Raw genomic sequence first — 20,844 nt, 5'->3', positions numbered from 1 at the left:
AAGATTCTTTCGAATGTTTTGTGCCCGGTTGAAACTGAACAACTTGCAAAGAAACTTCAGAGAACAAAATTCTCTATTTTCGTAGACGAAACGTCGGATATATCTAATGAAAAATGGATGACGTTTTTTGTTCGATACGTTGATCCTAGACTTTAGATATTCGCTCACAATTAGTGAAATTGATAAATATTGATGCAAGAGATTCGAGCGCTGAGAAGTTATTCCATGCATTTCAGTCAGAAATGTGGAAGCTACAGATTCCTTTTACAAATATAATTGCATTATCATGCGATAATGCATCAGTTATGACCGGAAAACACTCATCCTTTAAAACAAAATTGGAAAAATGGTGCAAGCGACTCCTAACCATGCCATGTCCATGCCATTCTGCTGCATTAAGTGCGCACGCTGCATGTGCAAAAATCCCATCATTTTGCGATGAATTTTTGAAAAAAACTGTTCACTACATTAACGGTAGTCCAAAACGTTCAGCAATTTTTCAGGAATTTACTGAGTGTTTCCAAGACAAGCATCTTAAAATGTTAAAATTAAGTGAGACACGCTGGTTGTCTCACCACGCATGCGTCGAAAGACTTCTCCATTCATGGAAAACCATTCGTTACTTCTTGCAAGAAATGGTTGTGAGTGATAAGACAAAATCTGCAGAATATCTTTTGTCAATGATGGATAACGTTGAATTAAAAGCGTATTTCCTTTTCCTTAAATATATCTTACATTATTTCAATTCTTTTAATGCATACTTTCAATCGACAGAAACGAGAATTCATTTATTACAGTTAAAATCGGTTGACTTTCTCTCCCAAATCTGTCAAAATTTTGTTAAAAAAGAGTATTTAGAAGACGTAACCACAATTGTAAATTTTTCACATAAAGATATTCAAAAAGATATAAATGAAATTTTCCTCGGATCCGACTGCGAGACATACTTAAATAATTTAATTAAGGAAGATCATGCGGACATAGTTATAACTGTTCGACAAAATTGTATACAATTTTATATCACTGCTGCGGAGGAAATATATAAAAGGTTGCCCATAAAAAATGAATTCTTGAAAAATCTGCAAGTTTTACATCCGACTCCAACTATCTGTCTCCAATCCAATAATAGAGAAAAATCTTTAAAAAATATTTGTTTTATTTCAAAAACTCTTGGCGACTTCGACGAAGAATTGTTAAAGAAAGAGTGGTTACAATTACCAGGAGGGTTCAATGAATCTGAAAAAGAAAATATATCAAAGGGTACTTTTGACAATGCATGGAAAAAAATATTGCAGCGACAATTATCAAATGGTACTGTTATAAATTTCCCGCTTTGACAAATCTTGTAAGCGCTGTTAGATCACTCCCTAATTCCAATGCAGATCCAGAGAGAATGTTTTCCATTTTAACTGATTTAAAATCTAAGAAACGCAACAAACTGTCTGCCATCTCTGTTAATGCTAATTGCGTAATAAAATCAACGTTGAAGGCGAGGGGCGAAACAGCTATCAACTTGAAAGTAACTGAAGAACATTTGTCTCGAATGTCGTCCGATGTATTATATGCAAATTGTAAAAAACGAAAAAGTAGTCTTACTTTATATGCTGCAGATGAAGTTGCTGGTCCTTCGTCTTCAACGCACTAAAAATAATGTCCAAAAGAGAAACAAATAACAAAAAATATTTGCAGATGTAAATAAAATCTTATATCCATTATTCAGTTTCGATTTGCAATAACTTTCTTTTTTTTTCATTTTACTTTTTATCTTATATTAGGAGAGCTCAGTGAATAGGAAGTATAAACAATTGTTTGTTTAATATGTTGTATTATATTGTAATATGTTGTATTGTATATATTGTATTAATATTATGTTTGAATATATTTGTGTGCAATAATTTGTGTGCATTACAATTATAAAATTTTCTAATTAAATTTTTTATTAATTAATAACAATTGTTTAAACTTCATGACGGAAGAGACCACCACCTTCTCGCGGTTTCCGTCGAGCAACAACATGTACGTTGTACATGTAATTTAAATACGACATATAATACCGATCTTAATTTTAAAAAAAGTTATTCTACTTATTAAAAAATTATTACTTCATTTTTATTAAGAAATGTTTTCAAAATTTTTATAAAAAAATGTTTTTAAAATATATTTAATATGGCATTAAACAAAACGTACACGTTGGCCAAGAGTGGCATTTCATTATTTTTTGTTTTGGGATTTTTATAATATTATTATATACATATAAAAAATATATTATGTACAAAGAATATGTATATCTAAATATTTTTACTGTTCAAAACTAATTACTTATAATGTGGATTTCGTTAACTCTTTCTTTATTGAACGTATCGTCAGCGCCGCGCTCGAGCGGCCCGGTAGAGAGATGTTACTCGACGTTGCCCGAAGCCGCGAGCGCACATGTACGACGGTACGTGGCTTGTGTGCGGTACGTGACGTCACGGGCAGTCACGAGGGCCATCCCCACTCCATCCCCTCCATAAAATTTTGTTGTCCCTTTCACGGAATCTCAGGCATAATCTATCTGCCGTAATAACTTTAAACAGCTACCATATGATCTCGAGGAAGAGGCGCGCAATACAATATATGATTAAACGAACTTACCTGTAAGTGAAGTTCTATCATAATTGTATGAAGCGCCTCTTCCGAAGAGATCGATCCCACCCAGTATATACCCAATTCTAATATTATTAGAACCCTAGATATTACGGCAGCACTTTAAATAAATGACCAACGGAACGGGAAGCTAACCCTAGCGGAAAGTTTTAGAACTTTAAAACTGTGGTACATCGGTACATAGTAGGGGCTACTACCATATGATCTCTTCGGAAGAGGCGCTTCATACAATTATGATAGAACTTCACTTACAGGTAAGTTCGTTTAATCATATAATTTTTCTCTATTCTCGTTTTTAGTCTCTGCTTCTAACTGCATCATAAAAGACTTTATTTCATCTATGTTCATTTCTTTAAGATTAGTTTGTCTTCTAATTAAATCTACATTCCTCAGCTCTGGTACATTAATTGACACAGCCTGATAAAATGCAGATCTAATCTCTTGTTCTGCGAGGGGTACCGCATCTTCACATGATTCATATTCTCTAATTATTGAATCAAAGCGTTCACAAAAATCACTTACTTTTTCGTCTTTTCTCATTTTAATTTGATAGAGTCTAGCTCGTACCGTATACATGAGTAACGTTTACTTCACTCTTTTTATATCCTCTTAATTTCTTCAAAATTTCTTTCGGATCTTTTTCATGTAGAATCCTTTTATGATAGTTTTCATCTAAATGATTGATTATTATATCTCTAACTAGACTTTTTCTTTTAGCAACTTTTAATTCGGAGAGATTTTCTGGACTTTCAATGTTTGAATCTATTACATCTAACAACTCGTTATTCATTAACTCAGATTTTAAATAATCCATCCAAAGATCAAAGTTAGATTTTTGCGTCAGCTTATATTCTCTTCTAATATGCAACCTTTGATTGTTTAGTTCTGCCTCTATAGTGCTTTTAATTGTCTCTAAACTTCTATCTTTTCCGGCGGAACAAACTCTTGCTTCATCTAATTTTCTCTTTCTAGATTCTACTTCTAATTCTTTAACCGTTGTTATATCATTCTGTACTGAACTTTGCGTATTTTCATTATTTACCTCTAAACGTCTAAGTTTAACTTTTTCTTTCTCTAAGTTTCTTACTGTCTCCTCGCTATCTCTTTCTCTTTCTATTACCGTGATAATGCTGCTATCGCTGTCGTAGTCAACTAGCGCATCTTGGCCTTCTTCCTCCACCGAAAGATTCTCTGTCTCTTTTTCCATCTAGATCGGGATTTAAATTTCAATCGAACATTAGCATTCCTCTTTTGACAAGATAAACCAACATTCGTATTGACAAATAATAATTTACAATTTCTATCACTAGATCTCTTTCAGCGATAAAAATTTAATGCTTATGAGGCTATATAAAACGCACTGCAATTCACAATAACCCCAAAGCAAGAAAACCACGCGCCTCTGCAGGGCTATCCGCACGCGCACACTACTGTCCGTTGCGATCCCCAGCACTGCTGAAAAGATCTATGGGAGCTCGGGTTGATCACGCACACGCACGGGACCCATACAAATTTACGCAGCTTCCCTAAACAGTAACCAAGCTACACCGCACAGCAAGTCATGCTCAATTACCGACCCGATACATATCGATTTCAAAAAAAAATAAACTCATATAGAGTCATATAGAGTTTTTATACATACGCATACACATACATATACATGTATCGCAATCTAGCCATCTAGCATACGCATATATTTACATGTATCGTAATCTAGCCATCTAGCATCGATGCTGTGTTGTTAGTCGAAATCGATTGTGTTTGTGCGCGCCCGGCAACAAGTTCTTCGCGCCTAAAAAATGACTCTCGTCTCTCACGATCGGACTTCCGCGCGCCAAAAGAAATGACTCTTGCCGTTCACGATCGGACTTGCACGCGCACGTCGCCGACTTGCTACCAAGCGGCATCTTTCTATCTCTTTTTCCTTCATCATTCTCTACTTCTTTATTACACTTTACACATCTATTCTCTAATTCTCTTATTACCACTATTACCTTTATCTCTATCTCTCACAAGACAAAAAGAATTTGTCTCCTTCTAACTTCTAACGGCATTTATCGAACGTTCTTATTAACTGAGAATTCTCTCGTTTTGCTCGTCAGCAACAAGGAATATTATTTACTCACCCTCTAATCTTCTAGATGCTTCTATCTCTTTCTATGCCCTTCGCCGGCGTCTCACACACTTCGTATATACACTTTCGTGCTATGTTCCTCACGCAGAGAAATCGTGCCCTGGGCCACCGACGAGATACTATTAAAGCACAGTATATACAGTAGCGCAACTCTCCCGATTTCAGCGTGGATGAAAATGAACTGCACATGCGCGTGCGAGGTATGTAACCAATCAGAGCACCGCGATAATCTGTCTCACTTCCTCTCACTGTTATAAGTCTCTCTCTCTTTCTAATTTATCGTTGCGTGTCAGACGCGCGCGTTTTAATTGGGATAACGTATGGAGACGCATGTTTGACGTGCGTTATGACGCGCAGAAACGCATGCATAAACAACAAGGGTTACATTTGAGATAGAAATAAAACATAATGTACAACCAGACGCGCGCTATATATTTATTTATTGGCACTATATATTTTTTAATTATATATATGTATAGGTTAGGTATATACAAAATACAGATAAATTTTAATAATTTGTATAGCAATTGTACAAATGTGCCATATTACTTCTTCGTGTTATACACGAGTTGTATAACACAAATCAATAAATTATTTATGCTATCAATATTTAAACGGTCACAAAAGGGAATATCAAGGAAATATTAAGAAAATTATATAATACAACTTGTAACTTAATTTTATCTAAAATATAAGTAAAAAGGGCTGTAAGGGTCACAACGCGGATCACGGTGCGTTCAGATATAAATGTGATTTATTCCTCGATTTACAAAAATCCAAACGTTTTGGCTCCTGTCTGAGCCATCCTCAGTGGTATAATATTAATATCAAAAATATATATTCTCCCTTAACATGGTGAGTTTACTGTTTCAATTTGACAGAAACTTAGTGAGACTAAAAGGTCCAAATCAGTTAGTCTGGAGAAAAAATACATCGCAGTCAAACCAAATAATAAGAAAATAAGGCAAAGAAAATAATCTGTGCAGAGCGATCTGTAAGACGAGATCATTCAGAATGTCTTTCGTTGTGCGTCGTGTCGATGGGATCTCGTCTTACAGATCGCTCTGCACAGATCATTTTCTTTGCCTTATTTTCTTATTATTCGGTTTGACTGCGATGTATTTTTTCTCCAGACTAACTGATTTGGACCTTTTAGTCTCACTAAGTTTCTGTCAAATTGAAACAGTAAACTCACCATGTTAAGGGAGAATATATATTTTTGATATTAATATTATACCACTGAGGATGGCTCAGACAGGAGCCAAAACGTTTGGATTTTTGTAAATCGAGGAATAAATCACATTTATATCTGAACGCACCGTGATCCGCGTTGTGACCCTTACAGCCCTTTTTACTTATATTTTAGATAAAATTAAGTTACAAGTTGTATTATATAATTTTCTTAATATTTCCTTGATATTCCCTTTTGTGACCGTTTAAATATGATAGCATAATGTTGGGAGAAGACTTTGAACGAGCAATAAGTTCCCGCCCTTCTAGAGGGCAGCCCCCGGTTGGCGGCGCGACTCGGCGCGCCACGCGTGCGTGCGGGCATCAGTGGTGCTCACAAGAGCCTCGATCACCGTCGTGTTCAGACGTGTCGGTTACGGTTTAAGTTACAGAGTGTGATATACTTATATATAATAAAGACAGTATTCAGAGTGTATAAAGATCAAGATTGTTGTGTTCCTGCTCATCTCACCACATTTCAAGTCGTCCCTGATTATATTTCCAATACATAAATAATTATTGATTTGTGTTATACAACTCGTGTATAACACGAAGAAGTAATATGACACATTTGTACAATTGCTATACAAATTATTAAAATTTATCTGTATTTTGTATATACCTAACCTATATATATATATAATTAAAAAATATATAGTGCCAATAAATAAATATATAGCGCGCGTCTGGTTGTACATTATGTTTTATTTCTATCTCAAATGTAACCCTTGTTGTTTATGCATGCGTTCTGCGCGTTATAACGCACGTCAAACATGCGTCTCCATACATTATCCCAATCAAAACGCGCGCGTCTGACACGCAACGATAAATTAGAAAGAGAGAGAGACTTATAACAGCGAGAGGAAGTGAGACAGATTATCGGGGCTTTGATTGGTTACATACCTCGCACGCGCACGTGCAGTTCATTTTTATCCACGCTAACATCAAAAGTGCCGACAGAGAGTTGCGCTACTGTATATACTGTGATTAAAGACCGACAACCCTGGGGTAAATTTTCGTGACTGCCCGGGGGCCCGGTGGTAATTGAAGAATACTGACATTATCGACTGTTTTGGCTATTTGACTATTCCAAAGAAGGGAGTTTTACCTTATATAATCACTGTTTTATCATCAGAAATGTACAAATCTTTTATAATTTTTTCAATATTTGTATCTTTTTATATCTTTTTGATGTAATTGACAATTATATATATGAAAATACTTTACAATAAATATATATAAAAAAAGGCGCCAAGTACACGCATAGTAGTGTATATGTTGTTACCTCGAAAAAAAAAGAAAGTGGTAGTATTATACATCGAAAAAACCTAAGTAACAAGTGGTAGACGTAATCTTTATATCTCGAAAAATCCTGAAAAAATCTAAGCAGTAGTATCTTTATTTCCGAAAAATTATAACCCAAGTGATACACATCACAAAATTATGTTACCTTATCAAAAAGAAGAGTCGCGCTTCAAGTGATCTATTACAATTACAAAAAAAAAATGATATCTCTTTAAATTACAGCGCCAATTACAGAGAGAACATATATATTGCCTCAAAAAATAATTGTTGCACTACTTTGAAAAATCTTTACATTGTGTCAATTAGAAAAGAATGTATAATAACAATTTTATATAGATTAAAAAATTTTATTTAAATTTAACAAGGGAGTACAAGATATTTAAATACAAAGTTTACATGTGTATTTTTTAGTGGTCACAAAGAATTACAGAGGTAACAGTACAAAATAAAAATATTTTATTAAAATACATAAATTTTCTAGTAAAAAAACTTGGCGCTGCTAGACCTCGAAATTTTAAATAAATAAGAACAACAATAAATAAAAATAATTCAGAAAATAATGCGATGGGAGTAATATTAAATAATTATCAGCGTGGATGTGCGAGTGAGTGATATGGGTGTGCGTGACGACGCGGACGGCGGATAATGCGGCTTATCATTAAGTAAATATTTAAAATTTTGAGGTCTAGCAGCGCCAAGTTTTTTTACAAGAAAAATTTATGTATTTTAATAAAATATTTTTATTTTGTACTGTTACCTCTGTAATTCTTTGTGACCACTAAAAAATACACATGTAAACTTTGTATTTAAATATCTTGTATTCCCTTGTTAAATTTAAATAAAATTTTTAATCTTATAAAATTGTTATCATACATTCTTTTCTAATTGACACAATGTAAAGATTTTTCAAAGTAGTGCAACAATTATTTTTTGAGGCAATATATATGTTCTCTCTGTAATTGGCGCTGTAATTTAAAGAGATATCATTTTTTTTTGTAATTGTAATAGATCACTTGAAGCGCGACTCTTCTTTTTGATAAGGTAACATAATTTTGTGATGTGTATCACTTGGGTTATAATTTTTCGGAAATAAAGATACTACTGCTTAGATTTTTTCAAGATTTTTCAAGATATAAAGATTACGTCTACCACTTGTTACTTAGGTTTTTTCGATGTATAATACTACCACTTTCTTTTTTTTTCGAGGTAACAACATATACACTACTATGCGTGTACTTGGCGCCTTTTTTTATATATATTTATTGTAAAGTATTTTCATATATATAATTGTCAATTACATCAAAAAGATATAAAAAGATACAAATATTGAAAAAATTATAAAAGATTTGTACATTTCTGATGATAAAACAGTGATTATATAAGGTAAAACTCCCTTCTTTGGAATAGTCAAATAGCCAAAACAGTCGATAATGTCAGTATTCTTCAATTACCACCGGGCCCCCGGGCAGTCACGAAAATTTACCCCAGGGTTGTCGGTCTTTAATAGTATCTCGTCGGTGCCTGGGCCCATAACCTATTGGAAATATAATCAGGGACGACTTGAAATGTGATGAGATGAGCAGGGAACACAACAGTCTTGGTCTTTGTACACTCTGAATACTGTCTTTATTATGTATTAGTATATCACACTCTGTAACTAAACCGTAACCAACACGTCTGAACACAACGGTGGCCGAGGCTCTTGTGTGTTCACACAACGACCGAACGACCGCACGTACGCGTGGCGCCCCGAGGCGCGCGCCACACCGGAGCTGCCCTCTCGAAGGGCGGGAGCACATCGCTCGTTCAAAGCTCAGCTCCTCATAGTAACAGTCAGTTCTATTATAATTCTCGTATAGTTCTGAACGTGTTCTAACGTTTTCTAAAGAGTTCTGACGATAAGCATTATTTATTTATATTTTAAATAATTTTTATCTCCCAAGAAAGACGCATTTACGGGTATATGGGTGAGACGCTGTAGAAAATCTCGGAGTTCTGGCTTATATAAAATATTTTTCGTACAGTTCTAAACATATTAAAACAATTTCTAAAGAGTTCCGGGCATTGGCAATGTTGTATAATTTTTAAATAAATTAATAACGCACAAAAGTCAGGAATTTATCGAGAATAGGGTCTTTCTCGAGCGATAAAAATTATTTAAAAAATTAATAAATAATGCTTATTGCCAGAATAAAATGGGACAACGTTAGAACACGTTCAGAACTACACGAAAATTATAACAGAACTCACAGAACTGTCGAAATACGGCCAGCGTTTCAGCTTATTTTCGATAAATTCCTGATTTTCGAGCGGTATTAATTTATTTAAAAATTATACAACGTAGCTAGTGTTTGCTAAAGTTAATAAACATATATATACAACGTAGCTAGTAACGGGAATTCTTTAGAAAATGCTTTAGTATGCTTAGAACTATACGAAAAATATTTTATATAAGCCAAAACTCCGAGATTTCGCACAGCGTCTCATCTTCTTCTGTCATGATTATTTTTCGGTTAATATTAATTTTTTTTAATATAACACAAAGATTCTAACGCTCGGAACTCTTTAGAAAATGTTTCACTATGCTCAAAACTACTCGAAAAATATTTTACTGTAGTAAATATGGTAGGCAGGAGAGCGCGTGAGTGAGTCAGGCCCGAGATAGCGGGCGAGGAGAGAGTCGTGTGACAGAGCCGGTGAGAGACGGACGTACAGAGTGAGCTCTGCGCGATCCGAAAGAGTATCAACATAATTAATAAACTATATATCTTATACATCTGTGTGCAACAATTATTTGTACATCTGTGTGCAACATTACATAAATCGGAACTCCGAGATTTCAACTGGCGTCTCAACTCGGTATACTCGTTGCATTGTAATTTTTTTTTAGTACCTTATAATTAATTTTTTTGCTTTTATATGGCAGAACTCTTTATAGAACTATTATAGAATTATAGATCTTGCAAAATCTGATGAGATACAGTGGTGGAACTTGTGTAGGACAAAGTGAGACGCTGCGTGAACCTATAATAGCGTCTCAGTTTGTACTGACGCGTTTTTATGACTTTAATGGCCAGAACTATTTGTTCAAACTATCAAGAACTCTAGAACTATTGAAAAGGAAGCCAGAACTCTCAATAATTTGTGAGTTTCTGCAAAATGAGACGATAGCTTCACACACACGTCAGGAAGAGAATGTAAAGAATTATTAACGGAGATATTCTAATTTAAAAGATCTTTAAAATATATATTTTTCATGAACGTTTTATAGGGAAACGAAGAAAGTGAATAACGTTAAACTTTGCATGTTTTCTTCACTTTATTTAAAAAATTTATTTTATTTTTTAAGTAACAAAAATGCTCTTTTTTCTGTTATATCCTGGTCACTATAAATGACAGACGATGTAAATAATTCTAGCTGTTTTAGGTATCTGAAACGCAAAAAGCTAAAATTTTCTTATTCTGCAGGAGAAGTGTGGCTATATCGTCTGAACTAGAACTAAATCAACATTTCCATTCTAAGCGGCTTTTTTATTAAAAATATAACTTTTTTAAAAATTTTATTAGTATTTTATTAAAAGAAAATGTTTATTCTATTCAGACGATAGCCATATCACTTATTTTGAATAAGAAAATTTTTGGTTTTTACGTTTCTGATACCTAAAACAGCTAGAATCATTTACTTCGTTTCTCATACTTACGTCTTTTAGTGATCAAGATATAACATAAAAGTAACAAAAAAGAAGAATATTTTTCTTACTTAAAAAATAAAAATAGATTTTTAAAGTAAGATTAAAAGAACATGCAAAGTTTAACGTTATTCGCTTTCTTCGTTCCCCTATAAAAAATTCCTGAAAAATACCTATTTTTAAAGACCTTCTCCGGCTCCAGTCATACTCAACTTATATTCATGCTTAAAAAGAAAAATTTATTTTACTAAAGTTAATTTACTAAATATTACATATAACAACTAAAAAATAAGAAGTTAACTTCAAATCGCGTACTTTACAAGTATTTCTCGAAAACGAGTACCGCAAAGGTATTGAAACTTATCGCATATTATTAATTTTTATTTTTATATAAAGCATCATATACTAGTCTTTCAAAAACATTTAGAAAAAATTTTTTTCACAATTTATTAAAATGTCTGTTTCACAATACCTCGGAATAGGAATTCCGTGTTAAAAGTTAAAACTTTGAAGCTCAGTAGCTCAGAAGCTCGATTTTTAATACCGCAAGAAGTACTAAAATTTATACTACACATAAAACACACCTATAAATTAATGTATATTCACAGTTTCAAGAAAATCTAGAGAAAATCGATTTTTCGGAGAACATCCTTAAGATCTTTCAAACCAGAATACGCCCTTGTAATTTATTACCTCGAAAAAAAACAAAGTGGTAGTATTATACCTCGAAATAACACCCTGTACATATTGTTTATACAATGCGTAATACTGCAAAAAGGCGTGATATCTGTACAAAATTGCCTTTTTTAAAAAAAAGGTAAAGAAAGGCGCCAAGTACACGCATAGTAGTGTATATGTTGTTACCTCGAAAAAAAAAAAACAGTGGTAGTATTATACCTTTAAAAATCTAAGTAACAAGTGGTAGACGAAATCTTTGTATCTTGAAAAATCTCGAAAAAACCTAAACAGTAGTATCTTCACCTCGAAAAAAAAAACAAAGTAGTAGTATTATACCTCGAAAAAAACCTAAGTAACAGGTGGTGGACGTAATCTTTGTATCTCCAAAAATCTCGAAAAAACCTAAGCAGTATTATTTTTATTTCCAAAAAATTATTACTCAAGTGATACACATCACAAAATTACGTTACCTTATCAAAAAAAGAGTCGCGCTTCAAGTGATCTATTATTACAATTACAAAAAAGAAATGATATCTTTTTTTAAATTACAGCGCCAATTACAGAGAACATATATTTTTCGAGATACAAAGATTACGTCTACCACTTGTTACTTAGGTTTTTTTGAGGTATAATATTACTACTGCTTTTCTTCGATTAGAATAAAAAATTGAATCATGAAGAATTACACAGAGGTAACAGTACAAAATACAAATATTTTATTAAAATATTTAAACCCAATAAGGGAATACAAGGTATTTAAATACAAAGTTTATATATGTATTTTAAAAGATTTAATCGCATCGCAAAGAATTACAGAGGTAACAGTACAAAAAATAAAAATATTTTATTAAAATACATAAATTTTTCTTGTCAAAAAACTTGGCGCTGCTAGACCTCAAAATTAGGTCAGCCTGGTGTGTATGTGCGAGCGAGTGGGTGTGGGCGATGTGTCTAGCAGCGCCAAGTTTTTTGACAAGAAAATTTATGTATTTTAATAAAATATTTTTATTTTTTGTACTGTTACCTCTGTAATTCTTTGCGATGCGATTAAATCTTTTAAAATACATATATAACTTTGTATTTAAATACCTTGTATTCCCTTATTGGGTTTAAATATTTTAATAAAATATTTGTATTTTGTACTGTTACCTCTGTGTAATTCTTCATGATTCAATTTTTTATTCTAATCGAAGAAAAGCAGTAGTAATATTATACCTCAAAAAACCTAAGTAACAAGTGGTAGACGTAATCTTTGTATCTCGAAAAAATATATGTTCTCTGTAATTGGCGCTGTAATTTAAAAAAAGATATCATTTCTTTTTTGTAATTGTAATAATAGATCACTTGAAGCGCGCGACTCTTTTTTGATAAGGTAACGTAATTTTGTGATGTGTATCACTTGAGTAATAATTTTTTGGAAATAAAAATAATACTGCTTAGGTTTTTTCGAGATTTTTGGAGATACAAAGATTACGTCCACCACCTGTTACTTAGGTTTTTTCGAGGTATAATACTACTACTTTGTTTTTTTTTTCGAGGTGAAGATACTACTGTTTAGGTTTTTTCGAGATTTTTCAAGATACAAAGATTTCGTCTACCACTTGTTACTTAGATTTTTTAAAGGTATAATACTACCACTGTTTTTTTTTTTTTCGAGGTAACAACATATACACTACTATGCGTGTACTTGGCGCCTTTCTTTACCTTTTTTTTAAAAAAGGCAATTTTGTACAGATATCACGCCTTTTTGCAGTATTACGCATTGTATAAACAATATGTACAGGGTGTTATTTCGAGGTATAATACTACCACTTTGTTTTTTTCGAGGTAACAACATAATACATATATACTACTATGCGTGTACTTGGCGCATTTTTTTACCTTTTTTTTGAAAAAGGTAATTTTGTACGGATATCACGCCTTTTTGTAGTGTTATATAAGACGTCGGCTTTAGAAGTAGATAGAAGAAGAAGTATCTTAATAAAAAATTTTCACATTTGGACTTTGCGTCGCAATATCTCCGCTCGTAGGGCACGGAGCGGGATATTATAAGAGAAACCCCCCCCCCCTAATTGGACCCCAAGCTATCGATCAAGCCTACTTAGAACTTGATCCGTTCATTCGTTATTGAGATCTCAACATCTCGGGTACTCGCTACCCGTCGCGTCGCGTAAAAAAGTCACGGTCGGTCTCGCTCCGCGTGTACTTGGCGCGAGACACTACCGTGTCTCTTGATTCTGCCGCTAGGGAATTTTTAAGTCGATTCTTATGAATCAAGCTTGAATTCGATGTCTAGGTGTCCCAGGTTGCCGATGACGAGGTTCACATAGTGCGCTTCATAGTTTTCGGTATCCAGGTGTATTAATACCTTGAATTCGATGTCCACGTGTTCCAGGTTGCTGATGTCGGGTGCCAGATAGTGCGCTCTATAGTTTTCGGTGTCCAGGTATAATAATACGTTGAATTCGATGTTTAGGTGTCCCACGTTTCCGATGACGAGGTCCACATAGTGCGCTCCGTAGTTTTCGGTGTCTACGTGTATTAATACCTCGAATTCGATATCTATGTGTCCTACATTCAGATTTAAAGTTATTAATACACCTAGACACCAAAAACTACAAAGCGCATTATGTGGACCTCGTCATCAACAACCTGAGACACCTAGACATCAATTTCAAGATATTAATGCACGTAGACACCGACACCGGAGCGCACTATGTGGACCTCGTCATCGGCAACCTGGGACACTTAGACATCGAATTCAACGTACGATTACACCTGGACACCGAAAACTATGAAGCGCACTATCTGGATCTTGTCATCGGCAACCTGGGACACGTGGACATCGAATTCAAGGTATTAATACACGTAGACACCGAAAACTACGGAGCGCACTATGTGGACCTCGCCATCGGCAACCTGGGACACGTAGACATCGAATTCAACGTACGATTACACCTGGACACCGAAAACTATGAAGCGCACTATCTGGATCCCGTCATCGACAACCTGGGACACGTGGACATCGAATTCAAAGTATTAATACACGTAGACACCGAAAACTACGGAGCGCACTATGTGGACCTTGTCATCGGCAACCTGGGACATCTAGACATCGAATTCAACGTACGATTACACCTGGACACCGAAAGCTATGAAGCGCACTATCTGGATCCCGTCATCGGCAACCTGGGACACGTGGACATCGAATTCAAGGTATTAATACACGTAGACACCGAAAGCTACGGAGCGCACTATGTGGACCTCGTCATCGGCAACCTGGGACACGTAGACATCGAATTCAACGTACGATTACACCTGGACACCGAAAACTATGAAGCGCACTATCTGGATCCCGTCATCGGCAACCTGGGACACGTGGACATCGAATTCAAGATATTAATACACGTAGACACCGAAAACTACGGAGCGCACTATGTGGACCTCGTCATCGGCAACCTGGGACACCTAGATATCGAATTCAACGTACGATTACACATGGACACCGAAAACTATGAAGCGCACTATCTGGATCCCGTCATCGGCAACCTGGGACACGTGGACATTGAATTCAAGGTATTAATACACGTAGACACCGAAAACTACATAACGCACTATGTGAACCTCGTCATCGGCAACCTGGGACACGTAGACATCGAATTCAACGTATTATTACACCTGGACACCGAAAACTATGAAGCGCACTATCTGGACCTCGTCATCGGCAACCTGGGATACCTAGACATCGAATTCAAGCTTGATTCATAAGAATCGACTTAAAAATTCCCTAGCGGCACTTTCTGCCAAGCGTCAGAGAGAAACCTGAGAGAGGCCATCCCGGCATTTTTCGTCAATTTTTCTGTGTCGCATTTTCCGACGCGCCGCCTGAGAAAGTGCAACTCAACTACGTCGTTTCGCTCGGTAACCGCACATGGTTTGCGTCCGTGCTAATGGTTCGTGTCCGAACTAGCCAGTTAAGAGGGGATATGCTGCGGCCGCGGCGCACAGTGGAGCCGTTTGCGCGAATCGCGGAAAAAATTATGTTACTTGTGAAATATGCAATGAATGATCATAGAACCTTTCAATGTTGACTTATAAAAATTGCAAAAGTGTATATTTATTAAAAATTAATGATAGGAACAAGTATTTGATTAAAATTAAATAAAAATTCAATTTACATTTAATTTACGTATAAGAGCAAAGTAATTCTTGCGTCTCATCGCTTAAGTCTAAATTTTTTTGATGTGGTTTACTTCTTAAACTAGTTATTAACGGATCGGATGACACGAACATCATATGCATAACATCTTCATTTGTAAACAGACGGCTACATTTTCTACTATGATTAAGTCGATATATCGTTTATAGTCTTTATTTCTTGCCTCTTGAGCTTCTTCCGATAATGTCCCAACAGGTAACGCTGCATTTTCGGAGGCATTTTCTATAATTTCCTTACCGTGAAGAAGAATTTTATGAACGGTAATTGGCATAAAGTACCAAGAATATTTTTCAATAAATATATATTTCCGCTGCCTTGTACGCATAAGAACCGAATTTTTCTGAATTTATTTCTTCACCACAATTAATCGTTTGTAATATTGTGGAAAATCTTCTGATCAATTCCTCGTCAACTCCAGTTATTTCTGCTGTGATTTTTGGATCAGCAAAAAATCGTCGAGAAGTATTTCCGTCATTAGATGATCCGGAACCTTGTTTAACGATGTCTACCCTCAGTCCAAGTTTATTATAAAAAGCGTTTTGTATTCTTTTTTTTTTTGTTTCTTCTTTTTGAATGCGTGTTTCTGGCGTTGTTGACCACTTATTCTTGAAAGACAAATTGTAGGCAATATGTAATATACATTCCATAAATTTGATTCGTGCGTGCAAGGGTGACATTCCTAATTTGAGTGCTTCTTTTCTTTGTTAGACCTTTTATTAATTTCTGTTAAGTTGTTCATTTGAGATGGTTTGGAACCGCAAATGAAGCACGAAGATGATGAAGGCGTGTGGGTTACAGCTTGAGCTACCTTACCGTCTATCATCGTAAATATCATTTGATGATTTATTTTGAATGTGGTCCAAACTTTTCTATTTCTGTTTCTCGTAATTGAGCAATTTCGTCATCCATACGTTGCTTTTCACTTTTTATTTTTTCAGCAGTTTCTTTTGTGTATTCAAATTGTATTGCTCTGCAATATCTCGTTGAAGAAGGTCGATCATTATACCAAATAATAATATTTTTATCGTAAAATGAAGTAAGACGTAAGGGCACCATCTGTGACTAGTTAGTGCCAATTGTTATAAAAGACTTTTGCAGCAACAATGCACTCGAAACAACAATTATCCGTTGCGTTCCTTTCTCCTTTCAAGACATGAAAAGCTTTTCCATCTCCTATCAAGAATTAGTCACAGATGATGCCCTTACGTCTTCATAACCCACACGCCTTCATCATCTTCGTGCTTCATTTGCGGTTCCAAACCATCTCAAATGAACAACTTAACAGAAATTAATAAAAGGTCTAGCAAAGAAAAGAAGCACTCAAATTAGGAATGTCACCCTTGCACGCACGAATCAAATTCATGGAATGTATATTACATATTGCCTACAATTTGTCTTTCAAGAATAAGTGGTCAACAACGCCAGAAACACGCGTTCAAAAGAAGAAACAAAAAAAAAAAGAATACAAAACGCTTTTTATAATAAACTTGGACTGAGGGTAGACATCGTTAAACAAGGTTCCGGATCATCTAATGACGGAAATACTTCTCGACGATTTTTTGCTGATCCAAAAATCACAGCAGAAATAACTGGAGTTGACGAGGAATTGATCAGAAGATTTTCCACAATATTACAAACGATTAATTGTGGTGAAGAAATAAATTCAGAAAAATTCGGTTCTTATGCGTACAAGGCAGCGGAAATATATATTTATTGAAAAATATTCTTGGTACTTTATGCCAATTACCGTTCATAAAATTCTTCTTCACGGTAAGGAAATTATAGAAAATGCCTCGGAAAATGCAGCGTTACCTGTTGGGACATTATCGGAAGAAGCTCAAGAGGCAAGAAATAAAGACTATAAACGATATATCGACTTAATCATAGTAGAAAATGTAGCCGTCTGTTTACAAATGAAGATGTTATGCATATGATGTTCGTGTCATCCGATCCGTTAATAACTAGTTTAAGAAGTAAACCACATCAAAAAAATTTAGACTTAAGCGATGAGACGCAAGAATTACTTTGCTCTTATACGTAAATTAAATGTAAATTAAATTTTTATTTAATTTCAATCAAATATATACTTGTTCCTATCATTAATTTTTAATAAATATACACTTTTGCAATTTTTATAAGTCAACATTGAAAGGTTCTATGATCATTCATTGCATATTTCACAAGTAACATAATTTTTTCCGCGATTCGCGCAAACGGCTCCACTGTGCGCCGCGGCCGCAGCATATCTCCTCTAACTGGCTAGTTCGGACACGAACCATTAGCACGGACGCAAACCATGTGCGGTTACCGAGCGAAACGACGTAGTTGATGCGCACTTTCTCAGGCGGCGCGTCGGAAAATGCGACACAGAAAAATTGACGAAAAATGCCGGGATGGCCTCTCTCAGGTTTCTCTCTGCAAGCGTAGAGAACCTTCTTTTCCGTTGACTTAATATATATTATATCAAGCTTGATTCATAAGAATCGACTTAAAAATTCCCTAGCGGCACTTTCTGCCAAGCGTAGAGAACCTTCTTTTCCGTTGACTCAATATATATTATATATACCTAATTTACCTAAATAGGAATCTTCCTCCTGACCGATAAGTCTATCGACCTAATTTCGAAATACGCGCGCGATATCGAAACTGGCGATACCTGCGCCGCCAGCGTCGAAAAAGTGAAAGGGACGTTTCTGTGATAATCATAATAATATTGAGACGTCGGCGTTAGGAGGAGGAGGAGGAGTATCTTAAAAATAAATTTTCCCATTTGGACTTTGCGTCGCAATATCTCCGCTCGTAGGGCACGTAGCGGAATATTATGAGAGAAACCCCCCCCCCTAATTGGACCCCAAGCTATCGATCAAGCCTACTTAGAACTTGATCCGTTCACTCGTTATCGAGATCTCAACATCTCGGGTACTCGCAACTCGTCGCGTCGCGTAAAAGAGTCACGGTCGGTCTCGCTCCGCGTGTACTTGGCGCGAGACACTACCGTGTCTCTTGATTTGTCATTAACATGTTTTATTATTAATCACATACATATAAGTGTGAGAAAGCATATGGTACAAAATAATTTCAATATTCAAATTATTGTGATAATAAAGAAATCAATTATTTACATTTTCTTCTGTGTGTGTATGTGTGATGTTATTGACAATAGTTTCTTTGCACGTTTACATTTCTTTTGCAGATTTTTTACACGCTTAATTTTCACGAGTGTAATGTCAAATACAGACAAGATTTTTGTTTATCTGCTATAAGCGTTATTTTGAATGTAAGATTTTAATAATCAAATGTTTTTAATAATCAAACATTTTCAAACTACAAGCGAGGGACAAGCAATATCATCTACAGCATGTATCCTTAAAATACTACGATCTTTTCTAGCAGCACTAGCCACTAGCGTATAATTTGTCCGCCGACATTACGAATTTCTTCTGCAGCAACACATAAAATGTTGAACAGTTTTCTTGAACGATTGTAACAACGTCTGCATGCCCTTGCATCATTAACCCTCCGAGGCCACACCTCTTTTTTAATACGTCCCGGCCACACGCGTGTGAATATAAAAATTCAATTTATCTTTCTAAACATCGTGAATATTATTAATAAAACAGACATATTTTACATATAATTATATATATTTGTAATGGATTTTTACGTTGTAAATTTTTTAACACACACAAACGTCTTGCTGTTGATTATTATCGTCTTTTAAAAAATAATATTTATCACATTTAGAAAGACAAATTGCATTTTTATACTCACAGGCGCATTAAATGCATTAAAGAAATTTAAAATATATTTTAAAAATTAAGATAAGTTTCTCTGTCTCTATATATAAACTCTTTCTTCCAAGTTTGTCAAAATTTCTTGAAAGAAGAACATTTGAGACAGTATTTTCTTTAAAGAAGAATAAACATTTTTTAATAAGATTATTATTTTAGAATGAGAATGTGAGCAATACCTTAACGAATTAATAATGCAAGGACATACAGACGTTATTACAATTACCATTCGAGAAAATTGTTCAACATTTTATGTCCCAGGTAGCATTAATGTCTAAAAGACATCATAAAAATGTCTTTAAGATGCCAGAAATCTTAAAGATGTCTTTATGATGTCTTTTAGACATTAATTGCTACCTGGGTGTGTTGCAGCAGAAGAAATTCGTAATGTCGGCGGACAAATTATACGCTAGTGGTTAGTGCTGCTAGAAAAGATCGTAATATTTGAAGACTACATGCTGTAGATGATATTGCTTGTCCCTCGCTTGCAGTTTGAAAATGTTTGATTATTAAAAACGTTTGATTATTAAAATCTTGCATTCAAAATAACGCTTATAACAGATAAACAAAAATCTTGTCTGTATTTGGCATCACACTTGTGAAAATTAAGCGTGTAAAAAATCTGCAAAAAGAATATAAACGTGCAAAAAAACTATTGTTGATAACATTACACATACACACACAGAAGAAAATGTAGATAATTGATTTCTTTATTATTATTACAATAATTTGAATATTGAAATTATTTTATACCATATGCTTTCTAATACTTATATGTATATAATTAATAACAATATATTAATAACAAATAATAAATTAAGGGCGTATTCTGGTTTGAAAGATCTTAAAAATAAGTATTTTTCATACATAGGAATTTTTTATAGGGAAACAAAGAAAGCGAATAACGTTAAACTTTGCATGTTTTTTAACCTTATTTTAAGAATATATTTTTATTTTTTAAGTAAGAAAAATGCTCTTCTTTTCTATGTTATATCCTGACCACTAGAAGGTGTAAATGACAGACAGAGTAAATGATTCTAGCTGTTCTATAGGTATCAGAAACCCAAAAACAAAAAATTTTCTTATTCAGAATAAGTGTGGCTATTGTCTGAACTAGAATAAACATATATTATACGTTTATTTATAGTTTTT

At 34.5% G+C, this 20,844-nt stretch overlaps 1 long non-coding RNA gene across 1 annotated transcript; it reads right to left on the bottom strand.

The window, feature by feature from the left end:
• Positions 1 to 154: 154 nt before the first annotated feature.
• LOC139816661 (uncharacterized) lies at positions 155 to 2,506 on the bottom strand. The gene is made up of 3 exons (XR_011733055.1): positions 2,320 to 2,506; positions 1,316 to 1,641; positions 155 to 1,236 (listed from the first exon to the last, which is right to left on the bottom strand). It is a non-coding gene; the product is annotated as an uncharacterized lncRNA (long non-coding RNA).
• Between the last annotated feature and the right edge of the window lie 18,338 nt (positions 2,507 to 20,844).

The sequence above is a fragment of the Temnothorax longispinosus genome, chromosome 7 (assembly GCF_030848805.1).
Source record: "Temnothorax longispinosus isolate EJ_2023e chromosome 7, Tlon_JGU_v1, whole genome shotgun sequence".
Lineage (NCBI taxonomy): Eukaryota > Metazoa > Arthropoda > Insecta > Hymenoptera > Formicidae > Temnothorax > Temnothorax longispinosus.
The sequence above is the reverse complement of the archived record's forward strand: the minus strand, read 5'-3'. Positions and strand labels throughout refer to the sequence as shown.